The 16,628-nt window shown below is 53.4% G+C and overlaps 1 protein-coding gene across 1 annotated transcript in view; it reads right to left on the bottom strand.

The window, feature by feature from the left end:
• Positions 1-16,628, bottom strand: part of ARID1B (AT-rich interaction domain 1B) — a 289,999-nt gene that overhangs the window by 101,142 nt on the left and 172,229 nt on the right. The gene's annotated exons all lie outside the window — the stretch shown is intronic.

Below are 16,628 nucleotides of genomic sequence, written 5' to 3'. Positions count from 1 at the left end.
GTGCCTCTCGGATTCCTGCAGCCGATCGTTAGATCCGGGAGCGAGGAGCTCTGCAAGCCTTCAGTTTCGGGGGCAGAAAGGCTGCATTTCTATTCTGCAATCGACTCCGATCATCAAGGCCACCGCTCAGCCCCGGTTAGTAACCTCGCACGTTCCCACTCTCCAACCTCAAATCCACGTTGAGGGGTTTTGTGAAAAGGAGGACGTGGATGCAACCACTGTCCCCAGGGGTCCAGGCACCTCTGAAGTGCTATCTTTAGCATATACATGGCCTTTCCAAAATAAATTTAATTTTATATTTGCAAAACTCATGGCCAGAATGAGTTCTGCATTTGCTTAGCAGACAAAAAGCCAATGTGGCAAAACAATGCAATAGCAAATATTTAAAGATAGATTTGCCATATCTGGCAACGCAGTCTCAGCCAGCAAGGCATGCAGACGGCGGAGTCAGCCGGCAGGGAGAAAGACAGACAGACCTTGGGCGCTGGGGGGAACGGGCGGTTCCAGAGAGGTCGGTCAGTTTCTCCTTCCACTCAGGTTCTCTCTAGAAGGCCCAGAGAGCCTTTAAATCTCTAATAGCACTGTAGCACTGTCATCCCCTTGTTCACTGATTTGCCCGAGCGGGCACCAGTAATGTCTCCATTGTGAGACTTGTTGTTACTGTTTCTGGCATATGGAATACGCCACGGGGAGCTTGCCAGGCTCTGCCATGTGGGCGGGATAGTCTCGGTAGCTTGCCGGGCTCTCCGAGAGGGACGGAGGAATCGAACCCGGGTCAGCCGCATGCAAGATAAACGCCCTACCCGCTGTGCTGTCGATCCAGCCGTACTGGCCAATTTAATTAAAGCAACGTACAAAATGTCCCCAACCCCCAGCACTACGGTCGAAATGCCTGTGCCATCGAGTCGCGTTCCCTTGCGCCGTGGGCGCCCAGGAAGAGGCGTCCCCGCGGGCTCATCCCGACAGGAGAGTGACCTCAGGAGGAGAATCAGCGGCAGCGGCCGCGCGGGACAGGCGCCCTCTAGCGGACACAGCGCGGTACTCCAGTCCCGCACCGACAGTCCCGCTGTCAGGGCGGAATCCCTTTCCAGACAAGGTATCAACCAAGTGGCCGCTCTGTGTTTGTGCTGGGAGGTCAGCGGCCAGTCAATTCATGCCTGGTCTAGCTCCCGAGGCCAGAGAGGCCAGGCTGGGCGGCACGGGAGGCCCTGCAGGGCTGTGGCAGTCAGAGGTGAGCTAGGAACTGCACCCCTGGGTGAAGAGACACAGGGTCAGACCGCAGGGGGCCTCCCCGGTGTCCTCTGGCTGCTGAAGCGTCAGTCTGGGGAGATTTCCCGCCCGTTTCCCAAGATCGCCAGGAGCAAGGCGAGGAGGCTGACCGCAGGACTAGCACCCTCCACCCAAAGTCCTCCTGGATGAAGCTGGATGAAGCGGTGGGCTTGCTGCCCCCCAGGGAAGGCTGGCCGCTGGGACCCCCCCCTGCAGGTCACCCCCAAGGCCCTCGGCAGCTGGGCTTAGCTCCCACTGCCACCCTACCCACTCTGCTGAACTTTAGGAAAAGGCCTTGAGTCCAGCATTTCCCTGCAGGGACTTTCCGCTCTGAGGGAGACAGGAAGACCCGGCAGCATCTTCTTGTCTTCTCTTTTTCTCTTATTGATTCGCCGTGAGGTACAGTGACAGAGCTCTCGGAGTTGGGCTTCGGTCACACAGTCATCAAACAGCCACCCCTTTACCAGTGCTCGTTCTCCACCACCAAAATCCCCAACACCCCCCCTGCCCCGTGCCACACCTCCCCTGCCTGCGGTAGACAATTTGCACGACACTCTCTCCTGTCCTCCAGTTACCACCAGTCCCACCAGCATGCACACCTGCCAGCACGGTCTCAGCACTAGACTCCGGAGGAGAGAGGGAGGGAAGAAGAAGTGGGAGAGAGGGAGAGAGGAGAGAGAAAGGAGAGAGAGGAGAGAGAGGAGAAAGAAGGAGAGATAAGGGGAGAAAGAGGGAGAGAGAGGAGAGGAGACAGAAAGGAGGAAAGAGTGAGAGAGAAGAGAGGGAGGGAGAAAAAAAGGGAGAGAGAGAGGAGGAATAGAAAGGGGACAGAGAGCAGCAAGTGAGAAAGAGAGAGAGAGAGGGAGAGACAAGGAGAGAGAGGGGGAGAGAGACAAGGCGAGAGAGAGGGAGAGAGACAAGACGAGGGAGAGAGGCAGAGAGACAAGGAGAGAGACGGGAGAGCGTGAGCGGCAGCGCCGACCATGCAGCCAACTCTGGTTCCATTCCCGGCACACACAGCGCCCGGAACCCCCAGGGCAGCCCCAGGTGTGCCCCCCTGCCCCCATAAAACCAATAGGGGTCAAACAAAGGCCACTGTGATGACAAAAAATCTTTTTTCTGATCACAGGCATAAAAACGAATCGAGTGCCGAGCAACGACACACTCACATATAAAGGATCTAACTCATCATTAATGGAAGCAAATTTCTTTGAAAAAACCTCAGAATCTTCCCCCCAGCATGGGTGACTGAAGAGACGGCCACCTTCAGCAAGCACAGCAGTGACAGGGTGTGGGGACACCTGGCCCGCGTGAGGCCCACGGCTGAGCGGGACCCGGGCCACTCAGGGGCCACCCACGCCCAGCTGAGAGGGACGGCAGCAGGGACGGGGCGTCTGGGAGGGCCCGAGGGGGAGGCACAGCCGGGAGGAGTCACAAGGTGCTCACGAGAGCTGGGGTCTTGTTTCCAGTCTCTGGGCCCGGCCAGCAGTGCTCCAGGCCTTCCCTCGGGAGGGGCCGGCATGTGGCGAGACCCTCCGAGGCGCTGGGGATGCAAACCAGGAGCAATGGGTGGAAGCCCAGGCTGCGGAGAGGCCGTGCCCTTTGGCCCCAGTTTATTCTAATATTGGTCCAGGTCAACGGAACTTAAATCTTCCGTCACTATCAATGGCCTCAGAGTACCCAGACCCACGGACAGAGCAGTGCGTCGGCTGGGGTGCTGTCTGGAATCTAGTACGTGACCGTTTAATCACACAGTGCGCAAGTGCGCCATGTAGCATCTGACGTGACCAGATTAGGGAAAGACGGATACTGGGTAGGGTTGAATACATGTGGCATGCGCTCAGGGGACCTTTACATAGCCACGAAAGGTCTATTTTTCAAAAAACATCTTAGGGAAAACGATCAATGCAAACACGAAAGTTCATAAGTTTGAGTACCAAAGTCTTTTTTTTTTGGGGGGGGTCACACCCGGCGATGCACAGGGGTTACTCCTGGCTCTGCACACTGGGATTACTCCTGGCAGCGCTCAGGGGAGCATATGGGATGCTGGGAATCGAACTCGGGTCGGCCGCATGCAAGGCAAACGCCCTACATGCTGTGCTATCGCTACAGCCCCGAAAGTTCATAAGTCTGTAGCTGTACCACACGGTGATTCACTAATAAAAATTTTTTAAAAAATCTTAGGGAAAAAATTTTAATGTGAAAATTTCAGTATCTAACAGTATCAAACCTTTCTATGGTGCCTCCTAGACTCTGTGTCATGCTGGAGAGTATCTGCCCTAGCTCAGGGTTTTTAAAGTGCTCATTCATGTGTTCTTGGAGGAACTCTGGTTTGGTCGCTGTTTCATTTATCTGTCTTTGGCTTTGGGGCCGCACCTCGTGGCACTCAGGGGAGAGGGGTCACACTCGCCTCGCAAGGCACAGCCCTGGGAGCTGTGTCCCCGGCCCGTGACTACTTCTTAAACGTAAAGATTTGTAAGTAGAGAAATAAATATTGAAATATTTCATTCATTTGTAAATTAGTCTGAAATAACAGGGGGAAGAGAGAGCGCAAGTCAGTTTGTAGTTCGCACTTAAATAACTGTATTGCAGAAATTCCCTCCGTGATCACAGGTACTCTGGGCATGCAGCAAGAAAACATCAGAAGGATGAGAGGTTTTTGCCTCTGGTTCCAGGGAAGGACGGGAAATGGGAAAAGCAAAATTATCAGCGAAGCTTTTGATCCAAAGGCTTGTGGGAACGACGGGGATGGGTGAATGCCGGCCAGCAAGCAGCGGGCTGGACTCGCATCTAAACGTTTGTCCACAAGCAAAATATTAAGAAATCAGATGCGCCTGTGAAAGGTAAGTCTGGCCTAGATTGGTGGAAGAGGAACAGAAATATTATTCTACTTGCGAAGCCTGCTGTGTCTACTCTGGCTGAGCCAAGGCGAGAACAAAACAAAAAATTAACCCCAAACACAAAACAATACGCCGAGCAGAACCTGTTCCGCGAAGCTCCAGCAGGAGAGAGGACGTGGGAACCCAACCGGCGCCGACCCGACCAGCGGGGCCGAAAGGACAATCGCTCTCCCGCCCCAGCTCCACTGCTTACAGAGTTTAAATTTTAGAAAACACAAAAGTTGTTTTTTCATTATCCTTTTATATATTTATATTTTAGCAATGATCATTATCTTTTGGTAACCGGTTTGCAAAAGGAACTCTTGAGAAAAAAAAACCCCACGCCAGCCTTGGCAGCGCTCCCGTCCTTATTAATCCCCTCGTTCCCTTTATTAGCAGGCTCAGCCGCGCGCCAGCTCAAGGACAGGCCTGCGAGGGCTGCTGTGTTCGTGTGTGTGTGTGTGTGGGGGGGGGGGGGCAGGCGCGGGGGGAACCGCAGCACCCTCCCCTACCCCGGGCTCCAGCAGACAGCAAATTCACTGAGAACCCTTCTCTGTGCTCGGACCCGATAAACACAGCTCTCACAGATTTCACCTTAGCGCTCCGAATCGTTTCTGTTATTCTTTTTTCTTTTTTGCTTTTTGGGCCACTCCCGGCGATGCACAGGGGTTCCTCCTGGCTCTGCACTCAGGAATCACTCCCGGCGGTGCTCGGGGGACCCTATGGGATGCTGGGCATCGAGCCCAGCAAGGCCAACACCCTTCCCGCCGTGCTATGGCTCCAGCCCCATTTCTGAGATTCTGCATAAGGTCCGAGGATGTGGTTGCAAGGCTCACGGTGTGTGGAGTCAGAAGGACGCTTGCCAGGGCAGTGCCCAGGTGACCACCTACGAGTGGGGGACACCAGTCCAGCTGCTGGGTCAGTCCCTCCCTGGAGCATGGGCCCGCCTGGGTGCCAGAGTGCCGAGGGAGCTCGCGGCCTGACGCCAGGTCACAGGAGGCCATTGGACATGACGGTCCCCATCCCCCAGAGCAGCTGCTGTCCCTCCTGCCTTCCACCGGGGCTGGGCGCCGAGTCTCCCTCTGGGAAGTGAGCAGTCCCCGAGCGAGTGGCCGGGACCTGGGGCCCGGGGCTGCTCGAGAGCCGCTTCCTCGGCAGCAGCTCTCAACCCCAGCGCCGGCCCGGGGACTCACTCGGGAAGGACGGGGCACGCCTGGGCCCTGCGGCTCAGGACTCGCAAGGGCTGCTGGGTTGGTCACTCAGTGCCACGGACGGGGGCAGGGGCGAGTCTCAAGGGAAATGCTCTGTCCCCAGACTGCTGGCGAGTTCCGGGGAGAAAAACTGTGACCTTAAAAAGCCCCTTCTCGGGATCACGACGTCAGTGATGCCTGGAGGGACCTCGGGGCGGGGGATGCGGCCGGAAACGGGCAAAGGACTACACGTGTGGGCCCTCAGTATCTGTACCGCAAACCGTAAGGGGAGAGAGAGTCTGGGGAAACTGTCTGCATGGAGGCAGAGGCGGGGTTGGAAGTGGGGGGGTACCGGGGACACTGGTGGTGGGGAGTGTGCATTCGTCACTGTATGACTGAAACTCAAACATGAAGCCGTGTAACTGTATCATCTCATGGCGATTCAATTAAAAAAATTAATTAATTAAAAAAGAATGACCCTTCTTATGGTGGAGGGGGGAGGGGCCTCCTGGGGCGGCTCTCCCAGGCCCTGCTCAGAGGCCTCACCTGGCTTTCGGGGCCCACGGCAGGACCTGGGGTCTCTCTGTGAGTAGTGTCTGTGCTCACCAGCACAGTGCTCAGTGCACAGAGACCAGCGTGAAGGAAGGACTGAGTGAGAGTGCAAGCACTGGGGAACCTGCCGGGCACGACAGCGACACAAATAAAGGCCAAGATATGCTTCTGACCCCAAACTTGATACAGCTCATCACGGTGCAGATGCAGACGAGGTTTGAAAACAGGCTCCACCTAATGTGACTCTTTAAACTAGCGAGATGCACACATACACACTTGACCACACTGCTGGTATTAAAAAAAAAGAAAAAAAAAAACCAAAACCCCGCTTTCATGTCCACAAGGAGGACACATCTGCATCTGATGCACCGGTTTCTCTGTTCTGATCCCTTCAGAAGGACGAGGGTCTCTGAATTTATGCCAAGAAGAGAAGCGCAGTGCTCACAGACCTCTTCCTCCCTGTCCTGAGTCAAGATGTAATGATTGTTTTTCGAATCGTAGTGTACCAAGAAATGACGACAGTAAATATTTTATAAAGAACACATTCCATCCAGACTCAAATTCACCGAAGGGAATCTCAGAAAGCGGAGCTTTGCGTCGAGGCTGTCGGGGAGCAGACGGGAAGGCGGCTCCCCCTGCCCGTGGGGTCCTCCCGCGGACACCAGGCCCTCCCAGGAGACCAAGGGGCAGCGGGGAGCACTTCTGCATGCCCGGCACCCAGAAAGCCAGGCGAGGAAATCACACACGTGAAAGTCGACCGTTCCTACTCCCCAGACCTTACCAAGAAAGATGGCTATGGAGTCATGAAAAGCAGAAAAACACTAGAAGGTGATCATTCTTTTTTTTTTTGCTTTTTGGGTTACACTCCGTGATGCACAGGGGTTAGTCCTGGCTGTGCACTCAGGAATTAACTTCTGGCGGTGCTCAGGGGATCATATGGGATGCTGGGAATCAAACCCGGGTCGGCCGCGTGCAAGGCAAACGCCCTACTCGCTCCAGCCCCTGATCATTCTTTAAATAAAAGCAATGCTTCCATATTTACCTTTATAGCATTCCATAAATCAAGTAGAAAATATATGTACAGTAAAACATGGGCAGTCGTTCATTATGCTGTCATTTTTCATGTGATTGCTTTTTGGGTATATTTCACGTTTACAACTCTTTTTCTTTTTAAGATATTCTACATTTATTCATAAGTTCTGAAAGGTCTGATTAAAGAAATTAAAATTTTGGTCCAGGATGTGAGAGGGAAAATTAATTTTGAAGAGTACTTAGGCGGTGGTTTATCTAAACTTCATAAAATTGAGATAAAATAACCTCATCTTCCATTTTAACATACTCATTTTAAGTCTATCCTTACTCAAAACTATTTCAATAAATACCTTGTTATTTACCCAAGTATTAACTCATTGACTCATTCAATAAATAAACAGATGTAAAAGATGTTGATTCATTCTCCTGACAAAGTAATGGTCCTACACAATTTGATGCATTCAGTGCCTTAAAATAATAAGCCAATAATATAACTCATTTTTTTCTAACTGTAACTAATTCCCTTTGGGGGGAGGGTCATGTTCAGGGGTGCTCAAAGATCAGTCTTGGTGGTACTCAGGAATCGAACCCAGGCCAGCTGCAGGCAAGGAAAGGCATTATTACCCCTGTAACGTCATAAAGAAGAAACTGCTAGGTTGAACACGGACTGGATATGGCCACAGCACTCTGAAAGCTCAAAGCTGCTCAGAGGGCTCGTGTGTGCCTGGCATGTGAGACGCCCAGACACGAACCCCAAGTGCCATAACCTGGGCACCCCTGGGGCACCCCTGGGTGTGGTCCCTGAGCCCAACTAGCCCCAGTTCCACTGGACTAAACTCGCCCCCCTCTGACACCCACGACCTAGGCCCAACTCCGGAAATCGAGCTGAGAACCGGCCTCTGGTCTGGCCGGGGTGAAGGGCCTTGGGGTGGGGGAGGGTGACAGGGTGCGCTCACGCAAAAGCACATCTGGCCTGCTGCAGAGGAGGGCTGCTCTGGGCTGCCCTGGGCACTCTGTGCCCGCGCCTCTTCCTGCCGCCCTGTCCCGTCTGGTTCTACATCCTGCAGCCCCCAGCCCTGCCACCTAGGCCTGGTGATAAGAACAGAGACGTCATCTAATCCCCGGAAACACTGCTATCAAAGAGATGGAAACCGCCACACAGCAGAGACCCTGCGGACAGACAGACGGAGAAAAAGGAACACGAGGCTGCTGTGACCAACCTTTCCCTTAGAACTGATCCTTGGTTCTGATGGAGTTTCTTGTTTAAACTAAAACAAAACACCCCCCCCCAAAAAAAAAACCAAAACCAAAACCAAAAATATTAATTAGGTAAACTGGTAAGTGGGAAGCTAAGGAACAGATACCGAGGGGGGGTTCTTAGTCTCTAGTGCTGTCCATCCAAAGATTCCCAAACACACAGATACCACGACACACCTTCGTTCCCACAGCAACAGTTGAAGACTGTCCTATCTGCTATCCTAAGGATCACTGTCACTATCATCCCCTTGCTCATCGATTTGTTTGAGCGGGCACCAGTAACGTCTCTCATTGTGAGACTTATTGTTACTGTTTTTGGCATATCCAATATGCCACGGGTAGCTTGCCAGGCTCTGCCTCGCGGGCTCGATACTCTCGGTAGCTTGCCGGGCTCTCCGAGAGGGGCGAAGGAATCAAACACGGGTCAGCCGTGTGAAAGGCGAATGCCCTACCACTGTGCTATCTCTCCAGCCCGCCTAATGATCACAGAAAATTAAAATCAACAAGAGTTTTTGCACAAGCTAAGGAAAAGGAGGCCAAAACAGGAAGTTCTGGAAAACATGGAGTTGATTGCCGACACGTACATTAGAATATGAACCCCAACGTCGGGGGACAGCTGGTCGCCAGCACTGAGTGGACAGAGGGTGGCCTCGAAAACAAGGGGAAGCTTACTAGGGTGGGGAAATGTCCCAATGGGAGATTTAAAGGCTTGTTTGGAACAATGTGTACGTACTGCCACGCACTTCACAACACAGTAATTCAGAGTGCTCTGATGATGCTATCTACAAGACACGAATTCACTGTTTTCCATCCCTAACGTGCCCTTCATTCCTAGCATATGGGATGCCCCGTGTCAATTTTGGTGATGCGCTATACAGAGAAATGAAATTTTCAACAGAATTTAGCACCAGATTTTTCCTTAAAGATTTAGGCTTTTAGATCATCGGGGGAGAGGGTTTATATGGCCTGCAGGTTGGGGTGATGGGCAGTTGGGCCGTGCCCAGCCGTACAGCTGGCAGTGCTCGTGGGCTATTCCTGGCCCTGTGCTCAGGACTGCCCCCTGGCGAGGTGTGGGACCACAGATGTGCTGGGCGAGCTGCATGCAAGGCAAGCACCTCACGGTCGGTGCCGTCTCTCAGGGCCCTGTTGTCGTCGTCAATATTATTATCATTACTAGTTTGGAGGGGGCTGTTTTTGAGCCACGGCCAGCAGTACACGCATGTGTTAAGCATGTGCCCTAGCCCTCTGGGTGGTCCCAAACACCAGAGTTATTTTTGTTTGGTTTTTGGTTTGCTTTGGGGCCACCCCAGGTAGTGTTTGGGAGACCACAGGTGCTGGGGACTGAACCAAGGGCTCCAGCATATACAACGTGCGCTTTGGTCCTTTGTGAGCCCTGCACACAAAGGTAGGTTGTGTCTGCTTTGGAGCTAGTAAGGGGTCATGTGTCTAACAAAAATCTGCTATTTAATACACTTGCATATGAATTTGGATTTGCATGAAAACCTGCAACCCAGCTTAAGAATCCAAGCTGCAGCCACTGCCAGCGTGAAGAGCAGTCATACTGGTTGGGACACGAAAACGCTAATCTTTAGACCGAAACCCCAGCCAGGGCTGAGCGCAAAGTACACGCGCAAGCTCAGACAAGAAAATGTTACGCAACTTTTGCCTGGGAAGCATAATACCTCCCCAGCACTACCTTCAGATACACTCAAAACATCCTGAGTGCAGTTTCTGCAATTAATCTAAGCAGAGCTCTGAAAAGGGCCGAGAGTTACAGTTGTTCAGACGTCAGCTCCAATAGCTGAAAGTTACACTGAAATGTCAATTTCTGAGCTGAGACCAAATGATTTTTTTTGGTTTTGTTTTTGCTTTTTGGGTCACACCCGGTGATGCACAGGGGTCACTCCTGGCTCTGCATTCAGGAATTAGCCCCTGGTGGTGCTCAGGGGACCATATGGGATGCTGGGAATTGAACCCGGGTCAGCCGTGTGCAAGGCAAACGCCCTACCCGCTGTGCTATCGCTCCAGCCCCAAAATGATTTTCTAATGCAGTTAAGTAGCCGAGAAAAACTCGATTTTTGAGTTGAATTATCTACTCCCAGGTCCTTTCGACATTCTCAGATTAAGCGGACCCAGTTTAAACATTCATGGCAATTCTTTCTAGATTATTTTTTAAAGAAGTTTCTTAGTTCAACTAAGCAATGTACACCCAAATTTAAAAACAAACCAGCTGCTTGGCAATAAAGATGATTTAGGTCATGATTTAAAAACCATGTTGGACACGGATTTTCCTGTGGATTGCAGGAACAAATTTTCACCCCACCCTTTTATCCCATGGGTTTCCACTAGATAGTAATACTGCATGGAGGTGGACCTTTGATAAAAAGAAATCACTGGGTCCCCAAAAGTTAATGGCCGTGATTGAGAAACCCAGGCTTTAAAGGGGGCAATTCCCGCTCCTAATATTCAATAACCTCAAGGCCCAGGGAGATCCCGACTCGAATCACTTTATTAATACGGGCAACAGTGGCAAAGAAAGGCCCTCAGTGCTGGAAGCTACCGTTGAACTGCTGGTGCCAGAGGTCGTGGTCAGAGGGCCACGGAACCAGGTTTCACAAGGCGGCAGTTTAGCACCGCTGAGGCGAAAGGCTCAGTGAGACCAACTCTTCCTGCAGAAAGCTTGAGCTGTTGGAGAACTCGGGGAAGCACACACATCTACTCACGGAGCTGCAGAGGCTGCGTGCGGGCCCCTCACAAGGCAAAACATTAAACTGAAAAGTAATTTTAAAACCAAACACACAAATGTGGGGAGCCATTACAAATGTACCGATTACGAGTCCTCCAAATATTCTATTTTGAAAATGGGGAGACAGAGAAAAGTCTTCAAGGTAAGTCTTAAATTAAAAAGCGAAAATAACCTTTGAGAGAATCAGTGCCCGGGAACAGAGACACATCTCAGTTCCACAACCTCAACGCAAAGATCAGGCACATCGGACATTTGCTTGAAATTACACTTAAACCTAAAGCTACTTCAAGATCCCCTTGGAAAAACTCAAGATTCCCTTGGGAAAAAAGTGTAGGGATCACATGCTATGACATCAGACAGGCAAAACAGAACTTGGAAATTTGCTCTAAACCAGGCAAATACTTAAGAGCAGAAAGAACCTGCTAGGGAGAGAGAGGGAGGACATAAATAACCACCAAATAGGTGTGTCTTTGCACATTTATGTAGCACTGTAGTCCCATTGTTTATTGATTTGCTCGAGCAGGCACCAGTAACATCTTCATTGTGAGACTTGTTGTTAAGGGTCACTGAGGTTACCTCAGTTGGCTTTTCCAGCTAGTTCAAAAATAGTCTAGAGATGGGCCTAAAATTGCATTCAACATTGAAAAATTTAAACTCCCCTCAGTGTGCCAAAGAACGCCTTCTCTTTCAATTATACATAGAATTTCTGAAACAGAAAATGAAGCTTTTCCATTCATTCAATATTCACAAAGCTAGGGAGTAAAAAGCGTGGCATCGCCAAACCCACTGACCTGAATCAACTAACTAGGCTTCGCAGAGACTGGCTGGAGACTGGCGGGGAGAGGCCCAGGGCACCTGCTGGGCAGGCCCTGACCCGTCCTGTCAGGACAGGGGATGGTGAGGTGGGCAGGTGTGGGTCCTGGTACACGACATACACCTTCTGAAACAAAGTCTCAAAGAATTTTGGATTTAAATGTGAAAATTGAAACTGACAAATATCTTAGGACAATAATGAGTCAGACTGGAAATCTCCAGACTATATTACATGTGAAAAATATCTTATTTGCATATGACTTGCATCACTTGTCATCCTGTTGCTCATCGATTTGCTCGAGCGGGCTCCAGTAACGTCTCCATTTGTCCCTGTCACGTGTTGGTGTAGCCCAATGGCGTCTGCCGCTGCAGGAACACGAAGAGCCTCAAACCATTCGTTCAGGGTCTTGATGAAGAAGTCTGACCATCTCTAGATGGTCGGCCAGGCGTTTTTTGATGACCCATGGATATTTGCATATATACAAGCAAAAATACTATACGTGTTCATCTGCATTTCAAATCTAATTTTACCTGGCACAAGCAAAGGGAATTAACATTAACATTCAAAGCCCCTATGCAGGGCCTATTTTCTAATACTATTGGAAATGTCGGCATTGATTGAAAAATTGCATTCAGAACTAGAATCCCTCTAAATGAGCATAAGCAGAATTTCCAGTCTCAAATTTAAGTTGGTAAGAGCAGTGAGAGAGGAAAGAGATCTCGCAGATAATACTGTTTTTCCTTTTGGGGTCACACCCGTCAGGGCCCAGGGTAAGCCAATCCCCTGCCCAGACCCGGGGATACTGCTCTCCAGGTAAGCAGAGTCATGTGACACCCTGCAGGCCTTAGGGGCCAGGGCCCAGAGTACAAGAACAACACAACCAAGGGCCAGGGCGGGGGCGACGCTGCCAGCAGCACGCCCCCCTGTCTTCACAGAGTCTTATGCTGCTCGGCATTTTTGAAACTGTCTGCAAAGCTCCCTCCATTGTAACATTCGACTTTAAATAAATCCTAAGGTTTCAATGAGAGAGAAAAGGGCGATTTTTTCCCAACAGGCTCTTGGGCAATTAGATGCACGTGGAGGAGAAGTAACTCGACAAGCTCAGGCTTCTCCCCGTTTAAAAAGGGGAAAAAGTGCTGCGTCGGTTTTCCCGCCAAAGAGGCCGCAGAGCAAGCCCTTGGTTCCAGGAAGCAGTCAGCACACACAAGGACACCCAGAACCAGCCCGGGCAGCCCCAGCCCTGCTCTCCCGCTGGGGCCGCAGCGCGCCGCGCCGCGCCGCCCCGCCCCGCCCCGCCCCGCCCCCAGCCGCCCCAACGGGCTTCCGGGTCCGGGACTTGGGCCCCGCCCCCCACCCAGCCGCCCCAATGGGCTTCCGGGTCCGGGACGTGGGCCCCGCCCCTCACCCAGTCGCCCCAATAGGCTTCCGGGTCCGGAACGGGGCCCCGCCCCTCACCCAGCCGCCCCGCTGGGCTTCCGGGTCTGGGATTCGGCCCCGCCCCTCACCCAGTCGCCCCGCGGGGCTTCCGGGGCCTGGGACTCGAGCCCCGCCCTACGTCCCGCCCCTCACCCAGCAGCCCCGCTGAGCTTCCGGGGCCTGGGATTCGCCGTCCGCTTCCAAGCCCCGCCCCTCACCCAGCAGCCCCGCTGAGCTTCCGGGGCCTGGGACTCGGGGCCCCGCCCCTAGGCCCGCCCCGCCCCCAGCAGCCAAACTGAGCTTCCGGGGCCCGGACCTCGGGCCCCGCCCACCTCCGCGGCCCCGCCTCCCCGCTAGTTGCCCAGCAGCGATTGTGAGGCCGGGACGCGGGCCCGCCCCCGCGCAGCCCCCGCCGGGCCCCGGGTGATCGCCTGGACGCGGCTCAGATGGGAGTCATTCCTCTCCGATTTTGGCCCAGCTTTCCCACCAGCTGGCACTCGTTTTAATTATGCAAAACGGCTGCAACTCATCCAGCCTGGCAGTTGGGGGGCGATGAGTCTCTAGGGGGAGGGGCGCAGAGAAAGGCGCACCAAAGATGTAGAGGAAAATGTCAGCAGGCCCAAGTTTGCCAGGCAAGAGGGAGGAGGCATTTGGGGGGCAAACCGAGCAGCTCCCGTGGAGCCATGCAGAAAGGTGGCAGGGACCGCGGCCGGGAACTGCAGGGAGACGCCAGCAGCGTCAGCGGAACCTTCTGAAACGGGCTGGCCTGGGCACGTGGCCTCTGGCCTCTAGCTCACTCCGAGTTTCCAGAGAGCTGCTAGGAGGTGGCCGCAGCGCGGGGAGAGGACCAGGTCTTGGCCTCAGGGGCAAAGAACGGGCACGGGCAGGGTTTGCCAGTAAGCCTAAACGGGGCTGCCTGCTCAGCACTTTGTTCCGAGAGCACAGCCCACCCGAGCGTGGCGGGAGCCCCCGCTGCCAGGAGCTCTGCCCTGAGCTCACGCGCCGGTTCGCCTCGCCTTCAGGGGGCCTGCAGGCCACAGCGTGGCCTTCCTTAGTAGGGGAGGGTTCAGGGAACCAAGGGGATTTCTGAACTTGCTTAATCATTCATTCCCACACCCCAAACATACCCTCGCAGGGTGCTTTGTATTTCCTTCCTAGATGTTTGTTTCTTCCTAAACGCGTGCCAAATCAAAGCACGGGACGTCCAGCTGTTAAATACATCCTGGTGATCTAAACTAGAAAAACCGATGGATTGTTTTTAAGGTACAGAACAAAAGTCACGGCATTGGGGCTGGAGGCTAGAGGCGCCCTCTGCTCCTTTCAAATATTCACCGCTTTGGCGAGGAATGGAAATGAACTGTTTGGATGACTAGTGATTAACTCAGAAGCCGTCGGCTGGGGCAGCCAGCGCAGGAGCTCAGGCCAGTGGCGCCAGGCAAACAGGAGCAAGGGGCCCCGGCACGGCCGAGCTCCAGGTGCAACCTAAAACACGCACGGAGTTTCATTTACTTGAAATAGTTCAAGTCCCATTTTCCAATACATGGTTAGACATTTTCCCACTAAAAAAATTTGTTCACGTACCATTAAAAACCTTTAAATTAGGACCAGCGAGGGACTAGGGCTGTTTGCCTAGCGCTCAGCTGACCTGGGTTCAACGCCTGGCACCGAATAATGCTCTTCTGAGGCCTGCCAGGATGGATCTCTGAGCAGAGTGGCCAAAAGTCCTGAGCATCGCCGGGTGTGGCCCCCAAGCCAATCACCCGAAATATTTCTTATACTCCTTATGAAGCGCTGAATTTAAGCATAAAAGAACAGCATTAAAAAAAAAATGAAGCATGAGGAGGCCCATACCGGCGGTGTTCAGGGCTTCCTCCGGGCCTGTCCCCGGCTCTGCACTCAGGGATCGGCTCCTGGTGGGCTCGGGAGACCCTCCGGGCACTGGCGGTCAAGCACTGGTCAGCTGCTTGCAAAGCAGGCGCCTTACCCGCTGTCTATTCTCTTTGGCCTGAAAATGAGGCTTGTTAGAGCTTAAAGAGCAAGAATAAAGAAAAGCCTTCAAAATCCGTTTTAGATCAGCTGTTCATCAGCCAAAGGAAGACCCAAAATTCACACTTTCGCACAATTCTTCTCTAAAAATTACATATTTCCCTAAAAACAAACAAGTTGTTTTCAAGTTTATTTGAGAGCTTGATGTTTTTCTATTTTTTTTAAACATGAAATTCTCTTTCAAGAGCAAATCTGCTCTCTACCTTCGCCCACGAGAAGTGATCCCTTTTCCCTCTCGGCTGCTTTTGTGATCTTTCACTGTTCCTTAGTTGGGGACGTGGGCCACGTGTCCCCACTTACTCATGCACACCTGGATGAAGACAGGGGCAGGGGGCCCGAGCCAGGGGCCTAGCGGCATTCTCAGCAGGGTCCCGCTAGGAAGGTAGTGGCCGCGCGAGAGGTGGCAGGATGACACCTGGGCTCTCCACCGGAGAGCAGCATGAATCCGGGACTGCTGACTAGGACCTGCTGGGGGCATCTCCAAGGAGGCCGAGAGCAGCCGGCAGCGGGACACCCTGCCCAGGGACCTTGCACCGGGCCCGGGAAGAACCTGGGGGGACAGCGCCGAGGATGGCAGGGGACAGCGGAGCAGCTCCCGGGAGGGTGAGTGCAGAAGGGCCACAGGGGTGCAGAGGGGAAGAGCACAGGCCGCTCGTTCCTCCCTTCCCACCACGGGGGATACAGAAAGGACACACTTGGGTGTAGGCCACCCGGCTGCAGCAACTCGCTCTGCGCCCGGGCAGGTTGGTGGGAGGGGGTGGCGTCTACAGCCCCTTCCGAGGGGCGCTCCCAAGGGCTGGGTGCGGCCTACCAATCCCGCACCTCGGAATGGGCTGGGGACAGAGCTCCGAGTACTCTGTGTGTGTACAGGAGGCACCGAGCCCACTACAAGCACCATCCTCGACCCCGAACACTGTGGGGCCCAGGGGGGTAGGCCAGGCACCACTGCCCAGAATAACAACAAAACCAAAGCGACCCCAAGTCCTGTTCTGCAAACCAGCTCTCTCCGCTCCCTCCGCGGTACTGGAGGGCGGGGCCGCCAGACCTCTCGGCCGGACACGGGCAGTGGCTCCTGGGGACGAGGCACCCCACCCCTGCTTCTCCCAGCCCCAGCGCAGGCTTCAGCAAGTCGAGGTCTCCTTAAGACCCTCCGAACACCAGGAGGCTCGCACCCACACACATCTGCTCTCATCTGCCGGGGGCTTCCATCTCCCCGCCTGCAAGCCCCTTCCTTTAACTGTCCTCTTGGGTGGCCGGTTGCCGAATGTGTCATATATATTTGTTCTGCAAACCTGTATCCGTGTAAAGCCACTCACTTCCTCTGAGGGTCTGCCCTTCTAAAATCCCCGTGCTTCCTCGCCGGAAGACTCGCCGAGCCTGTCATTGGGATGCACCACCCCCTGGGTCCTCACGAGCTGAACTGGAGT

Source organism: Sorex araneus, chromosome 4, assembly GCF_027595985.1.
Source record: "Sorex araneus isolate mSorAra2 chromosome 4, mSorAra2.pri, whole genome shotgun sequence".
NCBI classification, from domain to species: Eukaryota; Metazoa; Chordata; class Mammalia; order Eulipotyphla; family Soricidae; genus Sorex; species Sorex araneus.
This window is presented reverse-complemented; position numbering and strand designations above follow the sequence as displayed.